Consider the following 13342-nt stretch of genomic DNA (forward strand, 5'->3'; position numbering starts at 1 on the left):
AGTAAGAATGCTGATCTGCTGTTATCAGGGTCAAAAACCAGTACTTTGTAAATTGGTTTATTGTGTATTGCTGCAGGATCACCGAATTCAATTGTAAGAATGGCTAAGTTTGAGTTAAGCAAAGAGGGTTGTGGGATTACAACTGCAATAAACTTGAAATTGATCATCATCTGTGGTTGAACTTATGGGAGGCAGTTGGTTTGATTTATGCAATACGAGTCAAAGAAAGAAAAGATGTAAGTCAGCATCTCTCGTCAGCTGACTTGCACAGGGTCACTGAGACCCTGTGAATTACTGTTTGCCTGGATTTGGCAACCAGTGTTGAAGCAGCTTAACTCTAGATCTGACCAAGCCTGCCCATAAAGATGCCATTCAGGCTGTAGAATTGTAGACACCTTTGAGCAGTTGAATATGAATTTTTAGAAATTTCTAAGACAAATGGCAAAGGAATTGTGAGCAGTCACGAAGGTTGCTGCATAGTTATGAATGTTACTTTAATCCCCCTGTTCCAGGTTAGTAATTAGACTCTTATGGGTTCCAGGACAGCATGTTTATGAAACACAAGTGGAAAAGAAGCCTGTGTAAAAATTTTTAGGAAGCATGGTAAAGATTAGACATCTCTAAGAATTCTTCCAGGTAAGACATCATAATATTATTGAAGAATAAAGCGTGCATAAAGTCAGTCCAACATATATGAAGGAGTGTTGGTTATTTAGGGTTTCACAAGCATGCATTAGGAAGTGGGCTCTTTGTCCTTTCTGTCACCTCTTAGGTACAATATCAAACTTTGACTTCCAAACGTTTGCCCACAAATGGCTGTAAGAAATACCGTTGTTCATCACAACATAATGCCTACATAATATACACAACGGTGGCAAAACTCTCACAAGAAACAGCTGTGCTTATTAATTCATATGATGAGCTCGGAAAGACTCTATAAAACTGAAACATGAATGCTTTGTGAACACCTGCCAAATGATTTTAGGTCTTCCAGTTTGAAAGATACTTGCGCCAAAAAAGAAGCAGGTGAATCCTTTACTTGGCTATCCCTGCTCGTCATTGAAACTTGGCTACATGGGCAATACTACTCTTGCCTAGAAATCAAGTAGGTAAGCTACAATCAGAGGGCTCCTGTAATTACTGCTGTTCTGTAAAAGCCATCAGAGTCTGGCAGGTGTGTAGATGGTGAGGATTCTCTGCTTTTCTGGAAGGTGGACCTTAGCACATAGGTGCACCTTCCCATGCTGGATTCTGAGTTTCTTGTCCAGTAGCAACAAGCATAACCTGCTCTTTGGGTGCTGCTGAATGGTGATTAAAGAAGGGAATGGATGAATGAATGATTGAAGAGGGCCAAAAGAGTCAGATGCATCCAATTCAGTGTTATACAGAACCTCCCATATGCAAAGAGCTATGCTAAGGCAATGAACACTTCAAAGGTAAATAAGACGGGGCTCGTAATTACTGGTCATGGGCGTAATAACAGTGGGTATGAGCAGGTGGCGATGATACATGTAATGAAACTTAGGTCTTTCATAACAGTAGCATAGGGTAACAGCTTCCCTCTCAAATCTCTCCCTGATTCCTGGAGTAGTGGCAACAGTGTGTGACTGAAAATGGCAAAACAGGGTCGACCACCTTGGGTCATCATGCTGGGTGATAACTTTGCTTGTGACGAGTGGGACTTTTCCTGTAAGCACACAGTTTAGCAATGGTCCACACTGTCTGCCATTCTTAAAATAACTACTCTATCGCATGCCTCCTCATCTCTCTCAGGGCAATTCTTTACTGTACTTGTGGCAGTCAGAAATGACTGTGAAGAGCACATTTTCCTTTGAGGCAAATAGACCCCTAGACCTAAATGTAGGTTGTGGAAATGGCAGATTCTTGGGGGGCTAGGGGCTTTTTAATTGAATTTGGGAACCCAGCTAATTGAAAGAAGAAGCCAATTAACAACATCTAGTACCTTTAGCTTCAGGTAGTGATGCACTAGCCATGACAGGTTCTAGCTTACAAGAACTGATTATTACGGTTTTCAAGACTTTTGTGAACCTGTTGTTAAGCACAGGCATGATTAAAATTTAAATTGTACAATTTACAATTAAATAAATTATATTGGAAAAGTAAGGTAATAAATACTCAAAACTCATCACCTTCTAATTATTTCATTATTAGTTGTGCTCTTGGGGGCTTTTGTAGCTGTATGGAGGAAATGTTATATGATGGTGTGCTGCTCCACAGCTCTTCTTTCTTTTTTTTAATTAAGTTTTAATTTTAATTCCAGTATATTTAACATACAGTGTTATATTGGTTTCAGGTGTACAATATAGTGATTCAACAATTCTATACATTCCTCAGTGCTCATCAGGATAAATGTACTCTTTAATCCCCAATACCTCTTTCATCCATTCCCCTCCCTGGCATCCCCCTCTGGTAACCATAAGTCTGTTCTATACAGTTAAAAGTCTGTGTTTTGGTTAGTCTCTCTCTCTCTCCCCCTTTCCCTTTTTTCATTTGCTTTGTTTCTTAAATTCCACATATGAGTGAAGTCATATGGTATTTGTCTTTCTGTGACTGACTTATTTTGCTTAGCACTATACTTTCTAGCTCCATCCATGTCATTGCAAATGACAGGATTTCATTCCTTTTAATGGCTGAATAGTACTCCATTGTATATATATGCCACTTCTTTATCCATTTATCAATTGGTGGACACTTGGGCTACTTCCATAATTTGGCTGTTGTAAATAATGCTGCTACAAACATAGTGGCACATGGATCCCTTCGAATTATTGTTTATGTATTCTTCAAGTAAATACCCGGTAGTGTGATTGCTGGCTTATAGGGTAGTTCTATTTTTAACTTTTGGAGGAACCTCCATACTCTGGTCCAGAGTGGTTGTGCCAGTTTGCATTCCTGCCAACTGCGTATGAAGGTTCCTTTTTCTCCACATTCTAGCCAATACCTGTTGTTTCTTGTGTTACTGATTTTAGTCATTCTGACAGATATGAGGTAATATCTTGTAGATTTGATTTGTGTTTCCCTGATGACTAGTTATGTTGAGCATCTTTTCGTGTGTCTGTTGGCGATCTATATATGTTGGAGAAATGTCTGTTCATGTCTTCTGCCCATTTTTTAATGGGATTATTTGTTTTTTGGGTGTTGAGTTGTATAAGCTCTTTATGTATTTTGGATACTAATCCTTTTTTGGATATGTCATTTACAAATATATTCTTCCATTCAGTAGGTTGCCTTTTAGTTTTGTAGATTGTTTCCTTTGCTGTGCAGAAGCTTTTTTATTTCAGTGTAGTCCCAATAGTTTGTTTATGCTTTTTATTTTTCCTGCCTCAGGGGACCTATCTAGAATCAAGTTGCTATGGCCGATGTCACAGAAGTTACTGCCTATGCTACATTCTAGGATTTTTATGCTTTCGTGTCTCACACTTAGATCTTTAATCCATTTTGACTTTATTTTTATGTATGGTGTAAGAAAGTGGTCCAGTTTTATTCTTTTATTACCTGTAGCTGTCCAGTTTTCCCAACACCATTTGTTGAAGAACAAATGTCTTGTTCTCATTATATATTCTTTCTTCCTTTGATGAAAATTAATTTACCATATAATTGTGGGTTCATTTCTGGGTTTTCTATTCTGTTTCATCAATGTACATGTTTATTTTTATGCCAGTACCATACTGTTTTGATTATTATAGCTTTGTAATATAACTTGAAGTCTGGAATTGTTTTATCTCCAGCTTTGTTTTTGTTTTTCAAGATTGCTTTGGCTGTTCAGGGTCTGTAGTGGTTCTCCACATTTTTTGTTTGTTTGTTTGTCTACTTCTTTGAGAAATGCTGTTGTTATTTTGATAGGGATTGCATTAAAAGTGTAGATTGCTTTGGGTAGTATACACGTTTTAACAATATTCTTCCAACTGTAAGCATGGAATGTCTTTCTGTTTATTTGCATTGTCTTGATTTTCTTTCATCAATATTTTATTTTCAGAGTACAGGTCTTTTACCTTTTTGGTTAAGTTTATTCCTAGATGGTTTGTTGTTTTTGATGCAATTGTAAATGAGATTGTTTTCTTAGTTTCACTTTCTGCTGCTTCATTAGTGTATAGGAATGCAACAGATTTCTGTATATTGATTTTGTGTCTTGTGACTTTACTAAATTCATTGACCAGTTCTAGAATTTTTTTGGTGAAGTCTTTAAGATTTTCCATGTAGCATATCATGTCATGTGCAAATGATGAAAGTTTTACCTCTTTCTTGCCAGTTTGGATGACTCTTACTTCTTTTTGTTGTCTAATTGCTGTGGCTTGGACTTCCAATACTTTGTGGAATAAAAGTGGTGAGAGTGGACATCCTTGTCTTGTTCCTGACCTTAGGAGAAAACCTCTCAGTTTGTCACCATTTTTAGCAGGATGTCAGCTGTGGGTTTTTCATATAAGGCCTTTATTATGTTGAGGTGTGTTACCTCTAGACCTTCTTTGTTTTTATCATGCTGCATAGCTTTCACAGCTTAACATTCAGGAACATCATTTTGGTAGGTAGAAACCAGCCATGGTGGGAGTATTTATACCATGGGAATTGGCAAGCAACATAAATCAGGGCTTCTCCTCAAAACTGGAACGCTAGTTGTTAAACATTTAACAACAGAATGCTAACTCCATTTACAATGACTTAGATACTGAGATTGATGGGCACTGAAAGGGGGAAAAGAAAAAGAATAAGCAATGGTGCTAAATTTTGGGCAAAACAGATAATCATGGCAATTGTAATGCGCACAGTTGCAGATGCCCTAGGAGCTAGTGCAGAGGCTCCCAAATGTTCTCTGTTCATGGAGGCCTTGGTGTCAGGGCTCTTCAGAGGAGCAGAACTGATGACATACACATATAGACACACAAGGGTATCTGTTTAAAGGATTTGACTCATGCAATGGTGGGGCTGACAGGCTGAAAACTCCAAAGCTGAGGCTGCTGTCTTAAGGCAGAATTTCTCCTTCTCAAAGAAACCTCAGTTTTTGCTCATAAGGGCTTTCAACAGATTGGATGAGGCCCACCCATATTATTGAGAGTATTATCTTTTACTTCAAGTCATACATCTTAACCTTGTGTATAATACTCCCTTATAGCAACATGGTGATTAGTATTTCACTAAATTGCTAGTACTAAACACTGGGACACAAAATTGTCACAGTGCCTCTGTAATTAGTCCTCAATACCCCTAGGCCAGAAGAAGAAATACTAGCTGTTTCTTATTAAATCTGAACGATTGGGAATTTACATCATAAAAAGCTTAGTAGCCATTTGTAAACATTACATACACATTGTAGGAACATTTTAAAAATCTAATTCTTGGGCGCCTGGGTGGCTCAGTTGGTTGAGTCTCCGACTTTGGCTCAGGTCATGATCTTATGGTTTATGGGTTCAAGCCCCATGTCAGGCTCTGTGCTGACAGCTCAGAGCCTGGAGCCTGTTTCAAATTCTGTGTGTCTCTCTCTCTGCTCTTTGGCTGTTTGCTCTCTCTCTCTCTCAAAAATAAACAAACATTAAAAATTTTTAAAAAAATTAATTCTTAAACAGTTACAACTATTTACTAATGGGCAGTGCACAGCTTCTCAAAGCCTAGAACCAAATCGGGCATAGTCACCATCATTTCCTGTTTCACACTGATTTTTCACGTGCTATCCATGTGAAAATTAAGGAAGTTAAGGAAAATTAGTGAAAAACCAAGCTTCACAAAGGTATGATGTCATTGAAAGAAAGTAGTAAAATCTGATGCTGAAACTTGAACTCCTTCCAACAGTTATTTTGTACAGTTTCTTACAAATGTTGAGTTTCTTTGAAAATGTGAAATATTCCATGATGTCTCTATTTCACTGCTGTGGTCGCATGGATCTTGTCACAGGTGAGAATGGTAACAAGGATAAGCTTTGGAGACAGATCTTTCCTAGCTTAAAGATGAAGCTACTTAATCTTTGTATGATTCAGTTTCCTACTTTGTAAAATAAAGACAAGAAAGATCCTTCACAGTGCCTGACATAAAGGAGGCGCTCAGAAAATGTTGGGCGGACAGAAGGTGTACCTTGCAGTGGGAGTGGCGACGGGGAGGTAGGGCTTCTTATCCCTGCCATAGCATTTTGCTTATCCTATTCTCAGACTCCTAGAGATGATAACTGAAGTTGTCTGTGCTTGTATAGCTTTCATTTTGATTCTGAAATACAGAAGTAATGAGAGCAAGATTTCTTTACTGTCTTAGGTCTCGAAGAACTGTCTTGAGGCCAACAAATTAACATTTTGCGTGTTGAAGAGATTTGATTATCATTTGAGTACTTCCTATATAAAGATTTTATGCTGAAATACAAACTTGGTGAGTCTTACTCTGAAAGAAGTGAAGAAGGGAAGGTCTGCATGGGCAGTTGCTGAGTTTATCAGAATAGCTGTAGGTCGATCTTTTGGAAAAGAATGTCCAGTAATGCCCCACCATGCATCTTCCCCAGTCCAATTTCAATACGCGTCTGGGCTGGGATTCGTGTGGCCTTGGGATCACCTCTGTTTCTAATGTTTTTGGACTCTGTAAATACTTTAATGAGCAAAACACAGAGATATGATGAGAAGAGGCTTGAAAGCTCCAAAGAACAGTAAAGTAACTACTTCTCTTTCTTTCCCCATGATCTAGGGAAAAATCTTTTAGTACCATTAAGCGCTCTTCCTCTTATGGGTACAGATTAATCAGTTGCATTACTACGATTCTTCAGTTGCCTTTGAGATTATATTCTACTCTGGGCTCACATTCATTTTTTACAAAAATGTTTAAATAAGTTGAGTCCCTGGTGTGTGGCATATGTTGGATCATGGAATCACATTGTTATCGTTTGCTGTTTGACCTACTGGTGTTTAATCACAGTTTTGCTGGGCTGTTTGCTATATAGAAGAAAGGTTGTAGCAATTCAAATTTTCTTCTGAGATCTTTCTAGTCTTTATTTTGTTTTTTATTTTGTTTACAAAATTTTTTTTAATGTTTATTTTTGAAGGAGAGAGAGAGAGAGAGAGAGAGAGAGAGAGAGAGAGTGTCAGTGGGGGAGGGGCAGAGAGAGAGGGAGACACAGAATCCGAAGCAGGCTCCAGGCTCTGAGCTGTCGGCACAGTGCCCGACGCAGGGCTCAAACTCACAAGCTGCAAGATCATGACCTGAGCCAAAGTCAGACACTCAACCGACTGAACCACCCAGGCGCCCTAGTTTGTTTTTTAAATACTGAGAAGCAATATGCTATGTAATTGTGTTTCTGTGTGCGTGTGTGTGTGTGTGTGTGTGTGTACCTACCCATATAAGTTACTAATAATCATTTTTTTAGTGTTTCTTTATTTTTGAGGGGGGGTGGTCAAGAGGCGGAGGGGCAGAGAGAGAAGAGGAAAGAGGATCCGAAGCAGGCTGTATGCCGATAGCAGTGATTCCGGTGCGGGGCTTGAACTCATGAACTGTGAGATCATGACCTGAAGTTGGACACTTAACCGACTGAGTCACGCAGGTGCCCCAAATGTCTCAAAGTTTTACACGTATGAAGTAAATAATAAATTAGATGTATTCATTTGAAGACAAGGAGAAACTACCTGTATTTAAAAATGATGAGAGTATTTACAAGTTTAATACTTCCGTAATATATTAGAACCAAGGTAAGATGTGAGGAATGGAAAGAATCACATTTCTCTCTGCAGCTGCCTCCTGCTCTCTTGGACTATCCTGCCTTCAAGCTCTGCCCATGCCTCATCCCCCATATCTCATCCCTTGTTGATTCTGACCATACCTTCTGTGCCCTTCCAGATCCCTAACCATCAGTTTCTCTGAAAGAAAAAAATAAGGTGATGGTAAAGACCAAAAACATTGGCAGTTTGGAGCTGGGGTCTGCACCATCTAGGATGGCATGTTTGAAATCATCGCTGTGCAATTGTCAGAACAGATTTACACAGTGAACTTACTGGTTTCCTTCAGAGGAATTACTTTTGCAAAATATGGAGTAAAAATTTTATAACTAAAATAATTCGAATTTAAAGTCTTTATTGGGAAATTGACAACATCAAAGGATGACACTAATATAGGTTATTTGAGTGATAAGATCCACTGAAGTAGAACATTCGTTGAATTTTAAAACTTCTGGGAAAGTTTAAGCATTCTGATTACGGTCCTGAACAACTTCGCTAAAGAAGAGCAGCCCTTAAAAATATGAAAGGATCATTTACAATAACGCTTCCCACTGATAAATGTTGCACAAGTGCTTATTTGGAGGTTTTGGGAATGTGAACTTAGAGAAATGAACTAGAACATACATTTAAAGACTACTGCGATCTTATACTCTGCCGCTCCCAATGAGCTGGTACAGGAGCTCCACGAGACTGAGAACAGCCCAGGACTATTAGCTCCAATTTAAATTCCTTTAGCTATCATAAACTCTGGGCAAAAGTTCACTTATTCTAGAGTATTTTACCACCCCAACTCCGTTGATGATTTTCTCTAGTCAACTTCCGAGGCACCAGATGAACAAACTGAATGGTTATTTGAGGCAACCTACCCAAAGATGAGGAGAATGTAGCTCGGTATCAGGCACGGCTAATTGACTGTGGGCATTTTAATAGTTCAAGGATGAGAGAAGTTTGGCATAGACCATGCACTCTGAAGAGGGCCAAGTCTAAAACAAATACTGCAGTGTAATCAGATGGAATCTGGATGTTCAGAAATTAAAGTGTTCTGTTTTGGGAAATGTTACCATCTTCTTTATAGTTTTAGATTTGATTTTCTACCTACCTTTTAGGAAAGGTGAGGTTAGTAATCTCCCTCCATACTCCAAATCTCTATAAAAGCCAAGAGTTTGGCTATAAAATGTGATGCATTCGGGGCACTTCATCTTGGTTGGTTGTTTGTTTGGAGTGTGCATTTTGAGGTCCCCATGTGTCACCTCTGAGGGCAGAGAGTCTGCCCCACAGACCCACAGAGGCTGACTTCTGTGGTTAACGAGGTCCTCCTGTCTCCTGCTCTTTCCCACCATGCCACTCACCAAGTCTATTCCTGGCGGTGTTCAGACCCAGGGCCATCCCTAGAGAGAGCACGATCTGGCAGAATCACATTTCTGCTGTCACCTCTGTGTCTTGGAGTGAAAACAAACATCTGGGCAGGCATTTGGGGAAAGATGTTGTAAAGAGTGACACACAGTTAAGGGAGACATGTAAAGGGAGGAAGAGCCCGTCTCTTCTTTCTTAGAAAACATGACAATTTATGGCCTGATTGTATGTCCTTCAGCCTTTGCTCAATCTCTAACTTCCTGTTGGAACTCCCTTCTTCCACATCTATAATTTCCCTTATTTAGTTTAGAGCTAGTGATGAGTTTGATAAAAATTCAGGAACCTGGGAATTTACTGGCATGAACTTCAGGTGCCCTAAGAAAGCATGCACCTGTGTAGGCTGATTGTCTAACTCTGCACCTGATCTTGATGGATAGGCACCTATCGTCCTGAGTTGCACATAGGTTTCAATAAATGTTTGCTGAGTGAAGATGCCATCAACATTGTTTCAATCCCACATTTCTTGGATTTATGGTCTCTTATTCTGATCTCCTGGAATGAACTATTTACTATTAGTGATAATATTAATGATCTTGGAGATACCTATTGGCACCCCAGTTGAGCTAAATGTTGTATATTAGTGATCTTGAAGGTATCTAGCGATTACTGTTTAGATCTTGGAGGTATGTAGTGGCACTCCAATTGAGCTAAATGTTGTATCTAATTATGTAATAAATAACGTAGAGAACCTAAGGGAATTTGAGAGAGTGCGTGGGAAGCTTTTAAAGGATAACGCTTTCTTCTGCTTCATGAGTTACGGCTTTGGAAAAGGCTCATTATCATATCAAATACTCATAAGTGTTAGAAAGTATGTAAGCCGAGTAAAGTATCAAATTCTTGCTTTTGGAGAAATTGGAACAGGACGGGCTAGAGGTAATTCTTTGTGTAGCAGAGTATGCCATGTAGGATTTCAGAAATGTCAGTAGTTCACGTTGCAGGTCCCTGCAACAGTGGTCTCTGTCATGAGCGCTCTGCTCTTTGAATACTAAAGCATCCATAGATAGTACATAAATGGGGAGGTGGGGCTGTTTTCTGATAAAACTTTATTTGTGGACAATTGAATTTGAATTTTGTAAAATTTTCATATTGTGCAAAATATCATTCTTTAGATTTTTGTCTCCCACCATTATTGTTCTCGGGCCTATAAATGCAGATGGTGGGCCAGATTTGGCCCAGGGGCCATGTTTTAGACACCCCTGTTCTAGGGTCAAAAACAAAATAAATGAGTAAACCTACTAAGAACAAATTATGCAATTGTCCTAAGTCTTTGTGGCCATTTGAAATTATGAGGTTACTTTGTCAAATATCAGTGACTTCAGATTGGGGGAGAAAACGGTACTTCAATAGGTCAGTTCTTCCACGAAACCTTCTTATCTCGTATATGTTAGAGAGAAAACAAGGCTCACCCTAGATTTGACCACATGTTTTACGTCCCTGATCTTGTATGCTTGGGAGCATCATCATGGTCTCTACCTAGACACTCTAGCAAGCACTTTGCATAAAAGATTTACTCTTCCTCCAGTAGGATTCTTCAACACTCTGGTAGTCTGTCCATCTCTTCACTGTCTACATGTTTGTCTGTCTGTCTCTTCATGTCTGCCAGGGCCTGCGTAAAGGCGTTGACTTCTTGGGGACACTTCCAGTTCTATAAAATATCTAATACTGCACTGAATTAGAATGGCAGCCAGTTATACATGCCTCCATGACCTGTGCTCGCGCGCACACACACACACACACACACACACACACACACACGCTAAGCTTGGTTTAAAGTCATCCTATGAAGAAGTAAGTTTTCTTCCTGTTTTTATTTAACACTTGACATACAAAATACTGATTTTCTTGACGTGATTAGAAATTACCGTGTTATCAATCCAATTTAATTTCATGAAACCATGGAGTTTCTTCCACCAATATCCCAAGTATAACTATTTACCTCAGGTCATACAATGTTTATTCTCTTTTGGTCCGCCTGTCACCAAAAGTCCAATGCATTTTGCTGAAAACTCATTTGTAATGATTCAGAAGTAGAATGTAGCCCTGATGTACTAAATCTTGAGAAATGGACATTCCGTTTACTCACGATAGGAAGGGGTGGGGGACAGACTACGTAGATTTTTGAAAATGGTTTATAGCAGGTCAGAGAAAGGAGCGTTATGCAGAATTGTTAATGCTAAAAGCCCATTCAATCTGGATACAGAGTTTTATCCTTATAAGTTAGTTTTCATATTTTGTAAAAAGTAAATTAGAAATACAGGCCATTTGCTTTTGATAAAGCTATTTTTCATCCTTATCAGTGTCTTAACCTCTGGAACTCTGCTTCTTCCTGGGATGTGAGTATCAGAATGACTTGGAGAAAAGTCGCAAAATTCATATTGTTCCATCCTTACCCAGTTTGGTATTGTCAGTACCTTCCAATGAGTACCTGTTAGGAACATACCTGTGGTTGAATAAGGGTCAGCGACTGCAACAAGCGGGAATAAATACACGGTGGAGAACCATGGGCTTTCTCAGTGACAGGGACTTGGAAAGAATCTATTCTAGGACTGGGATTTTGGTGGGCTGGTTTGGGGGGTTGGTTCAGAAAAGCAGGGCTTCCCCCTAGATTGGTCAGATGCTGTCAGAAAGCAGAGGTAAATCTACAAAAAGGTAACTCAATAAATCTCATCAATAAGGAAGGAGAGTAGTGTGAGGTTCAGTCTGTAAACGGTAAAGAAGTACACTCGTTTTGCCTCAGAGAGGAAGTGTTCAGTACTTTTTGGATGGCATAAGGCCTTGTTTTTGTCTGTGCTTAACCAAAATTTTGAAATGACTTTGGTTTATCTCATTTATCGTGGTCTCGGAGTAATTTTGTCTGGGGTTGGTATTCTGTGAGATTGTTTAAGTGTAATAGACTATCATGACCTAGCTGTGAGTTGCCATGCCGGCTTCTGAATGTCAAGGGCAGCCTGTTTTTCTTTCTGAATATCTATCTATCCCCCGCTCTCCTCTCTAGCACAGTTGTAGTGACTGCTACTTTTTAGTGACACATTTCCAAGTTTTTATTTCAAAATACTTTAAATGTACAGAAATAAGCAAAGATACTAGTATGATACACATCTGACGTCCATCAAACAACTTCAGAAGTAAACAATTATAAAGTATTTAAGCTCCTGTCTCAAATCCTAATTTTTCCTGGAAGTGAACTGTTACCTCGAATTTGATATTTATCATTCTCAAGTACAATGCATTTTCATTTCCTTATTTAAAAATATACATATGCTGGGGGCCTGGGTGGCTCAGTTGGTTGAACGCCCGACTTCGGCTCAGGTCATGATCTCACGGTTTGTGAGTTCGAGCCCCGCATCGGGCTCTGTGCTGCCAGCTCGGAGCCTGGAGCTGCTTCGGATTCTGTGTCTTCCTCTCTCTCTGCCCCTCCCCTGCTCACGCTCTGTCTCTTTCTCAAAAATAAATAAACATTAAAAAAATTTTAAAAAATACATACATATGCTATTTTATGGTCTCCCTTCCTCCCAGGAGTTATATAAGATCTGACTTTTGTACACATATGTTGGCATTTTTATTCAGGCATTGTTTTAAGTAGGAGCTAAAGCATCAAACAACATAAACAGGAAACACCCTACACTTCACACAGGGTCACAGGACGTAATTTTGTAGAAGTACCGTGAAACATTATAAATGGATTTTAATCACCCCATCAAGTACTTTGTACACTTGGTTTTCAGTGCCCTACAGTGACTTCAATCACAGGGGCAATTGGTTGGTTTGGTTTACGAAGATGTTGGGTGGTTTTTCCTTCTTCCCTGCACAGGCTCTGCTAAACATTTTGACACTAACAGAGCTACATCAATTGGAAATGCACATTTTCTGCATTAACAGACCGTTTTCATTTCATGAAGCAAAGCTTCGGCTCCTCCTTGCAAATAGTCCTGAAGAAAGCGGTATCACCAAAAGCAGTGGCCTAGTATATCCAGAGATAAATATGTTGAATTAAATACCTGACTTTCATTACCTCTTACTTTATATATCCGTTGAGCACAAGCATTAGTTAAGCCCATCAGCACCTTCCTCCTTCCAGGAGCACGTTTTCTCTCTGACAAGACATGTCAACGTGGGGAATGTGTGGCACATGAGACATGCCATGAAAAACATACTCGCTTTCACCGAGAGAAAAGGTGATGCGTTCTGATAGACGGACAGGCAGAGCCAGAACACCAGGAATGATACCCGTC

The 13342-nt window shown here is 39.4% G+C and overlaps 1 protein-coding gene across 1 annotated transcript in view; it reads left to right on the forward strand.

Moving 5' to 3' along the window:
- Positions 1 to 13342, forward strand: part of GPC6 (glypican 6) — a 1111907-nt gene that overhangs the window by 272783 nt on the left and 825782 nt on the right. The window lies entirely within an intron of this gene.

Source organism: Panthera leo, chromosome A1, assembly GCF_018350215.1.
Source record: "Panthera leo isolate Ple1 chromosome A1, P.leo_Ple1_pat1.1, whole genome shotgun sequence".
In the NCBI taxonomy this organism is placed as follows: domain Eukaryota; kingdom Metazoa; phylum Chordata; class Mammalia; order Carnivora; family Felidae; genus Panthera; species Panthera leo.